Here is a 17547-nt window from a genome sequence, read left to right as displayed (position 1 = left end):
AGGGTTGTGTGGATCCTAATAGAGGTTAATAACAGATCCTCTAGTTCTTGAGCTAACAACAAAGCCTATTCAATATAAATATTCAATCTTTATGCCCTATTTCATATAAAGATCGAATCTTTCAACAATGTACAAGGGAGATTCGGGTGTTTTGAGACTTGTTATTGATTTTACTATCCACAAACACATCATTTGCTTTATAATTCTTTTTTTAGTTGTTGAATGATATAGGGATCCTATTATGTTTGTTAGTCTAATTCCTCAAATCAGGTGTGTGTGTTTTAATTCAATAATTCTAGTGCATTGCATTGAATTTACAAATTGAGGGTTGTGTGGATCCTAATAGAGGTTAATAAATGATCCTCTAGTTCTTGAGCTAACAACAAAGCCTATTGAATATAAATATTCAATCTTTATGCCCTATTTCATATAAATATCGAATCTTTCAACAAGTACAAGGGAGAATCAGGTGTTTTGAGAATTGTTATTGATTTTACTATCCACAAACACATCATTTGCTTTATAATTCTTTTTTTGGTTGTTGAATGATATAGGGGTCCTCTTATGTTTGTTAGTCTAATTCCCTCAAATCAGGTGTGTGTTTTAATTCAATAATTCAAGTGCATTGCATTGAATTTACAAATTGAGGGTTGTGTGGATCCTAATAGAGGTTAATAAAAGATCCTCTGGTTCTCGAGCTAACAAGAAAGCCTATTCAATATAAATATTCAATCTTTATGCCCTATTTCATATAAAGATCGAATCTTTCAACAATTCAATATAAAGATTCAATCTTTATGCCCTAATTCATATAAAGATCGAGTCTTTCAACAAGTACAAGGGAATTTGGGTGTTTTGAGACTTGTTATTGATTTTACTATCCACGAACACATCATTTGCTTTATAATTCTTTTTTTAGTTGTTGAATGATATAGTGGTCCTATTATGTTTGTGAGTCTAATTTCCTCAAATTAGGTGTGTGTGTGTTTTAATTTAACAATTCGAGTGCATTGCCTTGAATTTACAAATTGAGGGTTGTGTGGATCCTAATAAAGGTTAATAAAAGATCCATTAGTTCTCGAGCTAACAACAAAGCTGATTCAATATAAAGATTCAATCTTTATGCCCTATTTCATATAAAGATCGAATCTTTCAACAATTCAATATAAAGATTCAATCTTTATGCCCTATTTCATATAAAGATCGATTCTTTCAACAAGTACAAGGGAATTTGGGTGTTTTGGGACTTGTTATTGATTTTACTATCCACGAACACATCATTTGCTTTATAATTCTTTTTTTAGTTGTTGAATGATATAGGGGTCCTATTATGTTTGTTAGTCTAATTCCCTCAAATCAGGTGTGTGTGTTTTAATTCAATAATTCAAGTGCATTGCATTGAATTTACAAATTGAGGGTTGTGTGGATCCTAATAGAGGTTAATAAAATATCCTCTGGTTCTCGAGCTAACAAGAAAGCCTATTCAATATAAATATTCAATCTTTATGCCCTATTTCATATAAAGATCGAATCTTTCAACAATCCAATATAAAGAATCAATCTTTATGCCCTATTTCATACAACGATCGAATCTTTCAACAAGTACAAGGGGATTTGGGTGTCTTGAGACTTGTTATTGATTTTACTATCCACAAACACATCATTTGCTTTATAATTCTTTTTTTAGTTGTTGAATGATATGGGGGTCCTATTATGTTTGTGAGTCGAATTCCCTAAAATCAGGTGTGTTTGTGTTTTAATTTAACAATTCGAGTGCATTGCATTGAATTTACAAATTGAGGGTTGTGTGGATCCTAATAGAGGACAATAACATATCCTCTAGTTCTCGAGCTAACAACAAAGCTTATTCAATATAAAGATTCAATCTTTATGCCCTATTTCATATAAAGATCGAATCTTTCAACAAGTACAAGGGAGATTCGGGTATTTTGAGACATGTTATTGATTTTGCTATCCACAAACACATCATTTGCTTTATAATTTTTTTTTGGTTGTTGAATGATATAGGGGTCCTATTATGTTTGTTAGTCTAATTCCCTCAAATCAGGTGTGTATGTTTTAATTCAATAAGTCGAGTGCATTGCATTGAATTTACAAATTGAGGGTTGTGTGGATCCTAAAGAGGTTAATGAAAGATCCTCTAGTTCTCGAGCTAACAACAAAGCCTATTCAAGATAAATATTCAATCTTTATGCCCTATTTCATATAAAGATTGAATCATTCAACAATTCAATATAAAGATTCAATCTTTATGCCCTATTTCATATAAAGATCGATTCTTTCAACAAGTACAAGGGAATTGGGTGTTTAGAGACTTGTTATTGATTTTACTATCCACAAACATATCATTTGCTTTATAATTCTTTTTTAGTTGTTGAATGATATAGGGGTCTTATTATGTTTGTGAGTCTAATTCCCTCAAATTAGGTGTGTGGTGTTTTAATTTAACAATTCGAGTGCATTGCATTGAATTTACAAATTGAGGGTTGTGTGGATCCTAATAGAGATTAATAAAAGATCTACTAGTTCTCGATCTAACAACAAAGCCTATTCAATAGAAAGATTCAATCTTTATGCCCTATTTCATATAAATATCGAATCTTTCAACAATCCAATATAAAGAATCAATCTTTATGCCCTATCTCATATAACGATCGAATCTTTCAACAAGTGCAAGGGGATTTGGGTGTCTTGAGACTTGTTATTGATTTTACTATCCACAAACACATCATTTGCTTTATAATTCTTTTTTTAGTTGTTGAATGATATAGGGGTCCTATTACGTTTGTGAGTCTAATTCCCTCAAATCAGGTGTGTGTGTGTCTTTTAATTTAACAATTCGAGTGCATTGCATTGAATTTACAAATTGAGGGTTGTGTGGATCCTAATAGAGGACAATAACAGATCCTCTAGTTCTCGAGCTAACAACAAAGCTTATTCAATATAAAGATTCAATCTTTATGCCCTATTTCTTATAAAGATCGAATCTTTCAAGAAGTACAAGGGAGATTCGGGTATTTTGAGACTTGTTATTGATTTTGCTATCCACAAACACATCATTTGCTTTATAATTTTTTTTTTTTGGTTGTTGAATGATATAGGGGTCTTATTATGTTTGGTAGTCTAATTCCCTCAAATGTGGTGTGTGTGTTTTAATTCAATAATTCGAGTACATTGCATTGAATTTACAAATTGAGGGTTGTGTGGATCCTAATAGAGGTTAATAAAAGGTCCTCTAGTTCTCGAGCTAACAACAAAGCCTATTCAAGATAAATATTCAATCTTTATGCCCTATTTCATATTAAGATCGAATCATTCAACAATTCAATATAAAGATTCAATCTTTATGCCCTATTTCATATAAAGATCGATTCTTTCAACAAGTACAAGGGAATTTGGGTGTTTTGGACTTGTTATTGATTTTACTATCCACGAACACATCATCTCTATAATTCTTTTTTTGGATGTTGAATGATATAAGGTTCCTATTATGTTTGTGAGTTTAATTTCCTCAAATTAGGTGTGTGTGTGTTTTAATTTAACAATTCGAGTGCATTGCATTGAATTTACAAATTTAGGGTTGTGTGGATCCTAATACAGGTTAATAAAAGATCCATTAGTTCTCGAGCTAACAACGAAGCTGATTCAATATAAAGATTCAATCTTTATGCCCAATTTCATATAAAGATCGAATCTTTCAACAATTCAATATAAAGATTCAACCTTTATGCCCTATTTCATATAAAGATCGATTCATTCAACAAGTACAAGGGAATTTGGGTGTTTTGGGACTTGTTATTGATTTTACTATCCACAAACACATCATTTGCTTTATAATTCTTTTTTTAGTTGTTGAATGATATAGGGGTCCTATTATGTTTGTGAGTCTAATTTCCTCAAATTAGGTGTGTGTATGTTTTAATTTAACAATTCGAGTGCATTGCATTAAATTTACAAATTTAGGGTTGTGTGGATCCTAATAGAGGTTAATAAAAGATCCTCTAGTTCTCGAGCTAACAACAAAGCCTATTCAAGATAAATATTCAATCTTTATGCCTATTTCATATAAAGATCAAATCATTCAACAATTCAATATAAAGATTCAATCTTTATGCCCTATTTCATATAAAGATCGAATCTTTCAACAAGTACAAGGGAGATTCGGGTGTTTTGAGACTTGTTATTGATTTTACTATCCACAAACACATCATTTGCTTTATAATTCTTTTTTTAGTTGTTGAATGATATAGGGGTCCTATTATGTTTGTTAGTCTAATTCCCTCAAATCAGGTGCGTGTGTTTTAATTCAATAATTCGAGTGCATTGCAATGAATTTACAAATTGAGGGTTGTGTGGATCCTAATAGAGGTTAATAAAAGATCCTCTAGTTCTCGAGCTAACAACAAAGCCTATTCAAGATAAATATTCAATCTTTATGCCTATTTCATATTAAGATCAAATCATTCAACAATTCAATATAAAGATTCAATCTTTATGCCCTATTTCATATAAAGATCGATTCTTTCAACAAGTACAAGGGAATTTGGGTGTTTAGGGACTTGTTTATTTTTACTATCCACGACACATCATTTGCTTTATAATTCTTTTTTTAGTTGTTGAATGATATAGGGGTCCTATTATGTTTGTGAGTTAATTTCTCAAATTAGGTGTGTATGTATTTTAATTTAACAATTCGAGTGCATTGCATTGAATTTACAAATTTAGGGTTGTGTGGATCCTAATAGAGGTTAATAAAAGAGCCTCTAGATCTCGAGCTAACAACAAAGCCTATTCAATATAAAGATTCAATCTTTATGCCCTATTTCATATAAAGATCGAATCGTTCAACAAGTACAAGGGAAATTCGGGTGTTTTGAGACTTGTTATTGATTTTACTATCCACAAACACATCATTTTGCTCTATAATTCTTTTTTTAGTTGTTGAATGATATAGGGGTCCTATTATGTTTGTTAGTCTAATTCCCTCACATCAGGTGTGTGTGTTTTAATTCAATAATTCGAGTGCATTGCATTGAATTTACAATTATTCAGGGTTGTGTGGATCCTAATAGAGGTTAATAAAAGATCCTCTAGTATCGAGCTAACAACAAAGCCTATTCAATAAATAATATATTCAATCTTTATGCCTATTTCATATAAATATCGAATCTTTCAACAATTCAATATAAAAATTCAATCTTATGCCCTAATTCTATAAAGATCGAATCTTTCAACAAGTACAAAGGGAATTGGGTGTTTTGAGACTTGTTATTGATTTTACTATCCACAAACAGATCGTTTGCTTTATAATTCTTTTTTAGTTGTTGAATGATATAGGGGTCCTATTATGTTTGTGAGTCGAATTCCTAAATCAGGTGTGTGTGTGTGTTTTAATTTAACAATTCGAGTGCATTGCATTGAATTTACAAATTGAGGGTTGTGTGGATCCTAATAGAGGTCAATAACAGATCCTCTGGTTCTCGAGCTAACAACAAAGTTTATTCAATATAAAGATTCAATCTTTATGTCGTATTTCATATAAAGATCGAATCTTTCAACAAGTACAAGGGAGATTCGGTATTTTGAGACTTGTTATTGATTTTATATCCACAACACATCATTTGCTTTATAATTCTTTTTTGTTGTTGAATGATATAGGGGTCCTATTATGTTTGTTAGTCTAATTCCCTCAAATAAGGTGTGTGTGTTTTAATTCAATAATTCGAGTGCATTGCATTGAATTTACAAATTGAGGGTTGTGTGGATCCTAATAGAGGTTAATAAAAGATCCTCTAGTTCTCGAGCTAACAAAGCCTATTCAATATAAAATTCAATCTTTATGCCCTATTTCATATAAAGATCGAATCTTTCAACAATTCAATATAAAGATTCAATCTTTATGCCCTATTTCATATAAAGATCGATTCTTTCAACAAGTACAAGGGAATTTGGGTGTTTTGAGACTTGTTATTGATTTTACTATCCACGAAACACATTTGCTTTATAATTCTTTTTTAGTTGTTGAATGATATAGGGGTCCTATTATGTTTGTGAGTCTAATTCTCTCAAATTAGGTGTGTGTGTGTTTTAATTTAAACATTCGAGTGCATTGCATTGAATTTACAAATTGAGGGTTGTGTGGATCCTAATAACGTTAATAAAAGACTCTTAGTTCTCGAGCTAACAACAAAGCTATTCAATATAAAGTTCAATCTTTATGCCCTATTTCATATAAAGATCGAATCTTTCAACAATTCAATATAAGATTCATCTTTATGCCCTATTTCATATAAAGATCGATTCTTTCAACAAGTACAAGTGAATTTGGGTGTTTGTGGACTTGTTATTGATTTTACTATCCACAAACACATCATTTGCTTTATAATTCTTTTTTTAGTTGTTGAATGATATAGGGGTCCTATTATGTTTGTGAGTCTAATTTCCTCAAATTAGGTGTGGTATGTTTTAATTTAACAATTCGAGTGCATTGCATTGAATTTACAAATTTAGGGTTGTGTGGATCCTAGTAGAGGTTAACAAAAGATCCTCTAGTTCTCGACCTAACAACAAAGCCTATTCAATATAAAGATTCAATCTTTATGCCCTATTTCATAATAGATCGATCTTTCAACAAGTACAAGGGAGATTCGGTGTTTTGAGACTTGTTATTGATTTTACTATCCACAAACACATCATTTGCTTTTAATTCTTTTTTTAGTTGTTGAATGATATAGGGGTCCTATTATGTTTGTTAGTCTAATTCCCTCAAATCAGGTGTGTGTGTTTTAATTCAATAATTCGAGTGCATTGCATTGAATTTACAAATTGAGGGTTGTGTGGATCCTAATAGAGGTTAATAAAAGATCCTCTAGTTATCGAGCTAAGAACAAGCCTATTCAATATAAATATTCAATCTTTATGCCCTATTTCATATAAAGATCGAATCTTTCAACAATTCAATATAAAGATTCAATCTTTATGCCCTATTTCATATAAAGATCGAATCTTTCAACAATTCAATATAAAAATTCAATCATTATGCCCTAATTCATATAAAGATCGAATCTTTCAACAAGTACAAGGGAATTTGGGTGTTTTGAGACTTGTTATTGATTTTACTATCCACGAAACACATCATTTGCTTTATAATTCTTTTTTTAGTTGTTGAATGATATAGGGGTCCTATTATGTATGTGAGTCTAATTTCCTCAAATTAGGTGTGTGTGTATTTTAATTTAACAATTCGAGTGCATTGCATTGAATTTACAAATTGAGGGTTGTGTGGATCTAATAGAGATTTAATAAAGCTCTACTAGTTCTCGATCTAACAACAAAGCTATTCAATAGAAAGATTCAATCTTTATGCCCTATTTCATATAAATATCGAATCTTTCAACAATCCAATATAAAGAATCAATCTTTATGCCCTATTTCATATAACGATCGAATCTTTCAACAAGTACAAGGGGATTTGGGTGTCTTGAGACTTGTTATTGATTTATACTATCCACAAACACATCATTTGCTTTATAATTCTTTTTTTAGTTGTTGAATGATATAGGGGTCCTATTATGTTTGTGAGTCGAATTCCCTCAAATCAGGTGTGTGTGTCTTTTAATTTAACAATTCGAGTGCATTGCATTGAATTTACAAATTGAGGGTTGTGTGGAGCCTAATAGAGGTCAATAACAGATTCTCAGGTTCTCGAGCTAACAACAAAGCTTATTCAATATAAAGATTCAATCTTTATGCCCTATTTCATATAAAAGTCGAATCTTTCAACAAGTACAAGGGAGATTCGAGTATTTTGAGACTTGTTATTTATTTTGCTATCCACAAACACATCATTGGGTTTATAATTCTTTTTTTGGTTGTTGAATGATATAGGGGTCCTATTATGTTTGTTAGTCTAATTCCCTCAAATTAGGTGTGTGTGTTTTAATTCAATAATTCGAGTGCATTGCATTGAACTTACAAATTGAGGGTTGTGCGGATCCTAATAGAGGTTAATAAAAGAGGTTAATAAAAGATCCTCTAGTTCTCGAGCTAACAACAAAGCCTATTCAAGATAACTATTCAATCTTTATGCCCTATTTCATATTAAGATCGAATCATTCAACAATTCAATATCAAGATTCAATCTTTATGCCCTATTTCATATAAAGATCGATTCTTTCAACAAGTACAAGGGAATTTGGGTGTTTTGGGACTTGTTATTGATTTTACTATCCACGAACACATCATTTGCTTTATAATTCTTTTTTTAGTTGTTGAATGATATAGGGGTCCTATTATGTTTGTGAGTCTAATTTCCTCAAATTAGGTGTGTGTGTGTTTTAATTTAACAATTCGAGTGCATTGCATTGAATTTACAATTGAGGGTTGTGTGGATCCTAATACAGGTTAATAAAAGATCCATTAGTTCTCGAGGTAACAACAAATTGATTCAATATAAAGATTCAATCTTTATGCCCTATTTCATATAAAGATCGAATCTTTCAACAATTCAATATAAAGATTCAATCTTTATGCCCTATTTCATATAAAGATCGATTCTTTAAACAAGTACAAGGGAATTTGGGTGTTTTGGGACTTGTTATTGATTTTACTATCCACAAACACATCATTTGCTTTATAATTCTTTTTTTAGTTGTTGAATGATACAGGGGTCCTACTATGTTTGTGAGTCTAATTTCCTCAAATTAGGTGTGTGTATGTTTTAATTTAACAATTCGAGTGCATTGCATTGAATTTACAAATTTAGGGTTGTGTGGATCCTAATAGAGGTTAATAAAAGATCCTCTAGTTCTCGAGCTAACAACAAAGCCTATTCAATATAAAGATTCAATCTTTATGCCCTATTTCATATAAAAGATCGAATCTTTCAACAAGTACAAGGGAGATTCGGGTGTTTGAGACTTGTTATTGATTTTACTATCCAAAACACATCATTTGCTTTATAATTCTTTTTTTAGTTGTTGAATGATATAGGGTCCTATTATGTTTGTTAGTCTATTTCCCTCAAATCAGGTGTTGTGTGTTTTAATTCAATAATTCGAGTGCATTGCATTGAATTTACAAATTGAGGGTTGTGTGGATCCTAATAGAGGTTAATAAAAGATCCTCTAGTTCTCGAGCTAAAAACAAAGCCTATTCAAGATAAATATTCAATCTTTATGCCCTATTTCATATAAAATCGAATCATTCAACAATTCAATATAAAGATTCAATCTTTATGCCCTATTTCATATATAGATCGATTCTTTCAACAAGTACAAGGGAATTTGGGTGTTTTGGACTTGTTATTGATTTTACTATCCACGAAAACATCATTTGCTTTATAATTCTTTTTTTAGTTGTTGAATGATATAGGGGTCCTATTATGTTTGTGAGTCTAATTTCCTCAAATTAGGTGTGTGTGTGTTTTAATTTAACAATTCGAGTGCATTGCATTGAATTTACAAATTGAGGGTTGTGTGGATCCTAATACAGGTTAATAAAAGATCCTTAGTTCTCGAGCTAACAACAAAGCTATTTAATATAAAGTTCAATCTTTATGCCCTATTTCATATAAAGATCGAATCTTTCAACAATTCAATATAGATTCAATCTTTATGCCCTATTTCATATAAAGATCGAATTCTTTCAACAAGTACAAGGGAATTTGGGTGTTTTGGACTTGTTATTGATTTTACTATCCACAAACACATCATTTGCTTTATAATTCTTTTTTTGAGTTGTTGAATGATATAGGGGCCTTATTATGTTTGTGAGTCTAATTTCCTAATAGGTGTGTGTATGTTTTAATTTAACAATTCGAGTGCATTGCATTGAATTTACAAATTAGAGGTTGTGTGGATCCTAATAGAGGTTAATAAAAGATTTTCTAGTTCTCGATCTAATAACAAAGCCTATTCAATATAAAGATTCAATCTTTATGCCTATTTCATATAAGATCGAATCTTTCAACAAGAATAAGGGAATTCAGGGATTCTGTGTTTTGAGACTTGTTATTGATTTTACTATCCACAAACACATCATTTGCTTTATAATTCTTTTTTTAGTTGTTGAATGATATAGGGGTCCTATTATGTTTGTTGTCTAATTCCCTCAAATCAGGTGTGTGTGTTTTAATTCAATAATTCGAGTGCATTGCATTGAATTTACAAATTGAGGGTTGTGTGGATCCTAATAGAGGTTAATAAAAGATCCTCTAGTTATCGAGCTAACAAAGCCTATTCAATATAAATATTCAATCTTTATGAATATAAAAGATCGAATCTTTCAACAATTCAATATAAAGATTAATCTTTACCCCTATCTCATATAAAGATCGAATCTTTCAACAATTCAATATAAAAATTCAATCATTATGCCCATTCATATAAAGATCAAATCTTCAACAAGTACAAGGGAATTTGGGTGTTTTGAGACTTGTTATTGATTTTACTATACACGAACACATCATTTGCTTTATAATTCTTTTTTTAGTTGTTGAATGATATAGGGGTCCTATTATGTATGTGAGTCTAATTTCCTCAAATTAGGTGTTGTGTTTTTAATTTAACAATTCGAGTGCATTGCATTGAATTTACAAATTGAGGGTTGTGTGGATCCTAATAGAGATTAATAAAAGCTCTACTAGTTCTCGATCTAACAACAAAGCCTATTCAATAGAAAGATTCAATCTTTATTCCCTATTTCATATAAATATCGAATCTTTCAACAATCCAATATAAAGAATCAATCTTTATGCCCTATTTCATATAACGATCGAATCTTTCAACAAGTACAAGGGGATTTGGGTGTTTTCAGACTTGTTATTGATTTTACTATCCACAAACACATCATTTGCTTTATAATTCTTTTTTTAGTTGTTGAATGATATAGGGGTCCTATTATGTTTGTGAGTCGAATTCCCTCAAATCAGGTGTGTGTGTGTTTTAATTTAACAATTCGAGTGCATTGCATTGAATTTACAAATTGAGGGTTGTGTGGAGCATAATAGAGGTCAATAACAGATTCTCAGGCTCTCGAGCTAACAACAAAACTTATTCAATATAAAGATTCAATCTTTATGCCCTATTTCATATAAAAGTCGAATCTTTCAACAAGTACAAGGGAGATTCGAGTATTTTGAGACTTGTTATTTATTTTGCTATCCACAAACACATCATTTGGTTTATATTTCTTTTTTTGGTTGTTGAATGATATAGGGGTCCTATTATGTTTGTTAGTCTAATTCCCTCAAATTAGGTGTGTGTGTTTTAATTCAATAATTCGAGTGCATTGCATTGAACTTACAAATTGAGGGTTGTGTGGATCCTAATAGAGGTTAATAAAAGAGGTTAATAAAAGATCATCTAGTTCTCGAGCTAATAACAAAGCCTATTCATGATAACTATTCAATCTTTATGCCCTATTTCATATTAAGATCGAATCATTCAACAATTCAATATAAAGATTCAATCTTTATGCCCTATTTCATATAAAGATCGATTCTTTCAACAAGTACAAGGGAATTTGGGTGTTTTGGACTTGTTATTGATTTTATATCTATCCACAAACACATCATTTGCTTTATAATTCTTTTTTTTAGTTGTTAAATGATATAGGGGTCCTATTATGTTTGTGAGTCTAATTCCCTCAAATCAGACGTGTGTTTTAATTTAACAATTCGAGTGCATTGCATTGAATTTACAAATTAAGGGTTGTGTGGATCCTAATACAGGTTAATAAAAGATCCATTAGTTCTCGAGCTAACAACAAAGCTGATTCAATATAAAGATTCAATCTTTATGCCCTATTTGATATAAAGATCGAATCTTTCAACAATTCAATATAAAGATTCAATCTTTATGCCCTATTTCATATAAAGATCGATTTTTTCAACAAGTACAAGTGAATTTGGGTGTTTGTGGACTTGTTATTGATTTTACTATCCACAGACACATCATTTGCTTTATAATTCTTTTTTTAGTTGTTGAATGATATAGGGGTCCTATTATGTTTGTAGTCTAATTCCTCAAATAGGTGTGTGTGTTTTAATTCAATAATTCGAGTGCATTGCATTGAATTTACAAATTGAGGGTTGTGTGGATCCTAATAGAGGTTAATAAAAGATCCTCTAGTTCTCGAGCTAACAACAAAGCCTATTCAATCTTTATGCCCTATTTCATATAAAGATCGAATCTTTCAACAATTCAATATAAAGATTCAATCTTTACGCCCTATTTCATACAAAGATCGAATCTTTCAACAAGTACAAGGGATTCGGGTGTTTTGAGAGTTGTTATTGATTTTACTATCCACAACACATCATTTGCTTTATAATTCTTTTTTTAGTTGTTGAATGATATAGGGGTCCTATTATGTTTGTGAGTCTAATTCCTTCAAATCAGGTGTGTGTGTTTTAATTCAATAATTCGAGTGCATTGCATTGAATTTACAAATTGGGTGTTGTGTGAATAGAGGTTAATAAAAGATCCTCTAGTTCTCGAGCTAACAACAAAGCCTATTCAATCTTCATGCCCTATTTCATATAAAGATCAAATCTTTCAACAATTCAATATAAAGATTCAATCTTTATGCCCTATTTCATATAAAGATCGAATCTTTCAACAAGTACAAGGGAGATTCGGGTGTTTTTGAGACTTGTTATTGATTTTACTATCACGAACACATCATTTGCTTTATAATTCTTTTTTTAGTTGTTGAATGATATAGGGGTCCTATTTTGTTTGTGAGTCTAATTTCCTCAAATTAGGTTTGTGTGCTTTAATTTAACAATTCGAGTGCATTGCATTGAATTTAGAAATTGAGGGTTGTGTGGATCCTAATAGAGGTTAATAAAAGATCGTCTAGTTCTCGAGCTAACAACAAAGCTATTCAATATAAAGATTCAATCTTTATGCCCTATTTCATATAAAGATCGAATCTTTCAACAATCCAATATAAAGATTCAATCTTTATGCCGTATTTCATATAACGATCGAATCTTTCAACAAGTACAAGGGAATTTGGGTGTTTTGAGACTTGTTATTGATTTTACTATCCACGAACACATCATTTGCTTTCTAATTCTTTTATTAGTTGTTGAATGATATAGGGGTCGTATTATGTTTGTGAGTCTAATTCCTTCAAATGAGGTGTGTGTGTTTTAATTCAATAATTCGAGTGCATTGCATTGAATTTACAAATTGAGGGTTGTGTGGATCCTAATAGAGGTTAATAAAAGATCCTCTAGTTCTCGAGCTAACAACAAAGCCTATTCAATATAAATATTCAATCTTATTCCCTATTTCATATAAAGATCGAATCTTTCAACAATTCAATATAAAAAATTCAATCATTAAAGCCCTAATTCATATAAGATCGAATCTTTCAACAAGTACAAGGGAATTTGGGTGTTTTGAGACTTGTTATTGTTACTATCCACGAACACATCATTTGTTTTATAATTCTTTTTTTAGTTGTTGAATGATTGATGTGATTCTTAATGAAGAATTCACTAGAGTTGGGCTCTTTGATGTATTTTAGTGGATGTTGATTATGAAAGTTTGTATTTTTGTTTGTTTTTATTTGATTAGTAACTGGATATGAAGAACTCAGGCGTATTTTCGGCTCACAGTTCAACTAGGGTTTTAGGATTCACTCCTGAAACAAGGTGGATTCTCTCCTGAAACAATAATTAACTCAAAATCAATCTTACCAATATTATTGATGATGCGGATCCAAAGGCATCAAGTCAAGTTGAGCCAATTTCACTTCTTATGGAACACATGGGATTCAATTTGAAGTACAACAATGCATTTGTATCATGTGTTACTTGGCTCGAAGAAGAAGATTAGTTAGCATTTTAACTTAGTGTCATTATTAGTTAAAATGTTAGTTAAAGTAGTTGAGTTGTGAAATCTTCAATAAGTCCGAAAATACTAGTAGAATTTTGGATTCCTTAGTCTAAATATCATGGTTGTATTTTAGGAAAGAGGTGCCTTAGCATAGAAGAATGTTAGGCGTGTGATCCATGTAATTAAGGGAGATTTGCTATCTTTCCTTAAAGCTTTTGTTTCCTTAAGTTCTGGCTAGATTCTAGGCTAGAATCAAGGGAGAAATCTTTCCTAAAATATTCTATGTTGGCCGAATGGCTAGGTTGATTGGAGGGCAAGTTGATTCTTGTCATTATAAATAAACATGTCATGCTACCTTACAAGAGCATGAATGATTTAGACAAAAACCTTTGTTATTGATTCTAATTGTGCCTTTACAATTATTTTCGTCCACTAATTAATTCTCAGGAGTGTTAATTAACTAGTGTTTAATCTACTTAATTCCAGGAGTGGTTTGAGTGAGATTAAGAGTTAACTAAAATATTCAGGAGTGTTTATTTTAGTTTTCATATCCAAAATTCATTGTGTTGTTCGAACCTTTTGAGTGTTCAACTATCCTAGTTGTGCATTCATAACAATTGATGGCCGAAAACTCTTTATATAGTACAAGTTTTCCTAAACCTATTATGACTAGTAAAGCTTAAAAGATAAACCTAATCTTATCTATCTTTATCTTAAGGATCAAGATAAATAATAACCTATAATTATCTATATCACACGCCTATCATAGATAATTAGCAAAATAAGACTCCTAATTAGACTCTGATAAGGAATTAGACTCCTAAGTATAATAGGATTCCTTTATCATTTAAACACTTAATTAAAATAATGCTAAAATTAAAACCCTAATTTACATAGAATCCTAACAAAACTAGAACTCTATATAACGACTATTCTAATCCACATCAAACTCCCCCTCTAGAAAGAAACTTGTCCTCAAGTTTTGTTGTAGCCAAGCAATCATCCACGCGCGAAATCCATGATCCATCAACAGAAGTTCACGGCTGGACAACAACAGGAGAATATACAATACTGTTTGACATGTTTTACCAAGAATTACCGTTGGATAACAAAAAGCAGTGCGAGTAGCGCCATATGGTGGTACCCAACACCTCTTTGGAGCCTTGGGCGAGTTAGGGACAGCAATAGGCGGACATGGTGCAGCAACGATCAAACCTTTGGTCGTGGGACAAACCAAAGAAGTCATCGGTAAGTCACTTCGAACGTCCAAGTAGGGAGCATGGGGAGTGGGCAAGTCAAAGTTTCCTGCTGGATGGGCGGTGGATCTGACGAAGGAACAATAGCAACCTTACCATCCGAATTTACCTTCTCGTCGGCAACCAATTGCTTGAAGAACAAGTTATATTCTTCCTTAGTCACGTATTCTTCATTGGGACATTGATATTCTTCATGACCAAGTCCTTGGCACTTCAAACAACGCACCTTTTGAGCACGTTCCAAGGTGGAGACTCGCGTGGACCTAGCAGCCATCTGGTCAAAAAGTTGCTGCACTAGAGCCTTGGTTGCCTGAATGGTAGCTTGGAAGGCGGCAATGTCGGCAGACATAGTGTGGGAATTTTGTTCGTCGGGTAGGGTGTGTGCTGGGCTGGCGAGGCGTCGCGATGGAGTTTGCGAGGCAGTAGTCGAGAGCACGTCGGGTGGAGGATCGACCATGGTGCGTGGTCGAAGCAGGTGCGCGCGATGATGCGCGAGCAGATGCGTGAGATGTAGGCGATCGAAGGGCAGCAGCACGGCTGGATGTTTAACGCTGCACAGAACTCAATACATGTCAGAACAGTATGAAATTTTGACACAACAAACTTCAATATGTTACGAGTCCAACGAGCCAAAATCATCGAATTCCGATTGAGCACGCTCTGTCACGCGCCGTCGCAAGATAGGCGTGTCAAACTGGGCGACAGAAATTTGACGCAGATGTATTTGATTGCTGCGACTTCGTTACTGGTCCAAATATACTCAAAATTTAACATAATCTAGATCTCTTTGTTAGCTTTCCAACTAACCAAGAAAATCTAAATTCCAACTTGTAACGGAGGCACACAAACAGATTTACCGAGCTGGTAGCAGAATCGGATCAATACGTCGGGGTTGTGATCAGCAACCACACCACTTGATGTGATTCTTAATGAAGAATTCACTAGAGTTGGGCTCTTTGATGTAGTTTAGTGGATGTTGATTATGAAAGTTTGTATTTTTGTTTGTTTTTATTTGATTAGTAACTGGATATGAAGAACTCAGGCGTATTTGGCTCACAATTCAACTAGGGTTTTTGGATTCACTCCTGAAACAAGGTGGATTCTCTCCTGAAACAATAATTAACTCAAAATCAATCTTACCAATATTATTGATGGCCGAAAACTCTTTATATAGTACAAGTTTTCCTAAACCTATTATGACTAGTAAAGCTTAAAAGATAAACCTAATCTTATCTATCTTTATCTTAAGGATCAAGATAATTAATAACCTATAATTATCTATATCACACGCCTATCATAGATAATTAGCAAAATAAGACTCCTAATTAGACTCTGATAAGGAATTAGACTCCTAAGTATAATAGGATTCCTTTATCATTTAAACACTTAATTAAACTAATGCTAAAATTAAAACCCTAATTTACATAGAATCCTAACAGAACTAGAACTCTATATAACGACTATTCTAATCCACATCAATAGTGTAGGGGTCCTATTATGTTTGTGAGTCTAATTTCCTCAAATTAGGTGTGTGTGTGTTTAATTTAACAATTCGAGTGCATTGCATTGAATTTACAAATTGAGGGTTGTGTGGATCCTAATAGAGGTTAATAAAAGATCTACTAGTTCTCGATCTAACAACAAAGCCTATTCAATAGAAAGATTCAATCTTTATGCCCTATTTCATATAACGATCGAATCTTTCAACAAGTACAAGGGGATTTGGGTGTCTTGAGACTTGTTATTGATTTTACTATCCACAAACACATCATTTGCTTTATAATTCTTTTTTTAGTTGTTGAATGATATAGGGGTCCTATTATGTTTGTGAGTCTAATTCCCTCAAATCAGGTGTGTGTCTGTTTTAATTTAACAATTCGAGTGCATTGCATTGAATTTACAAATTGAGGGTTATGTGGATCCTAATAGAGGTTAATAAAAGATCCTCTAGTTCTCGAGCTAACAACAAAGCTTATTCAATATAAAGATTCAATCTTTATGCCCTATTTCATATAAAGATCGAATCTTTCAACAAGTACAAAGGAGATTTGGGTATTTTGAGACTTGTTATTGATTTTACAATCCACAAACACATCATTTGCTTTATAATTCTTTTTTTGGTTGTTGAATGATATAGGGGTCCTATTATGTTTGTTAGTCTAATTTCCTCAAATCAGGTGTGTGTGTTTTAATTCAATAATTCGAGTGCATTGCATTGAATTTACAAATTGAGGGTTGTGTGGATCCTAATAGAGGTTAATAAAAGATCGTCTAGTTCTCGAGCTAACAACAAAGCCTATTCAATATAAATATTCAATCTTTATGCCCTATTTCATATAAAGATCGAATCTTTCAACAATTCAATATAAAGATTCAATCTTTATGCCCTAATTCATATAAAGATCGAATCTTTCAACAAG

This window comes from Beta vulgaris, chromosome 4 (assembly GCF_026745355.1).
Source record: "Beta vulgaris subsp. vulgaris cultivar EL10 chromosome 4, EL10.2, whole genome shotgun sequence".
In the NCBI taxonomy this organism is placed as follows: domain Eukaryota; kingdom Viridiplantae; phylum Streptophyta; class Magnoliopsida; order Caryophyllales; family Amaranthaceae; genus Beta; species Beta vulgaris.
This window is presented reverse-complemented; position numbering follows the sequence as displayed.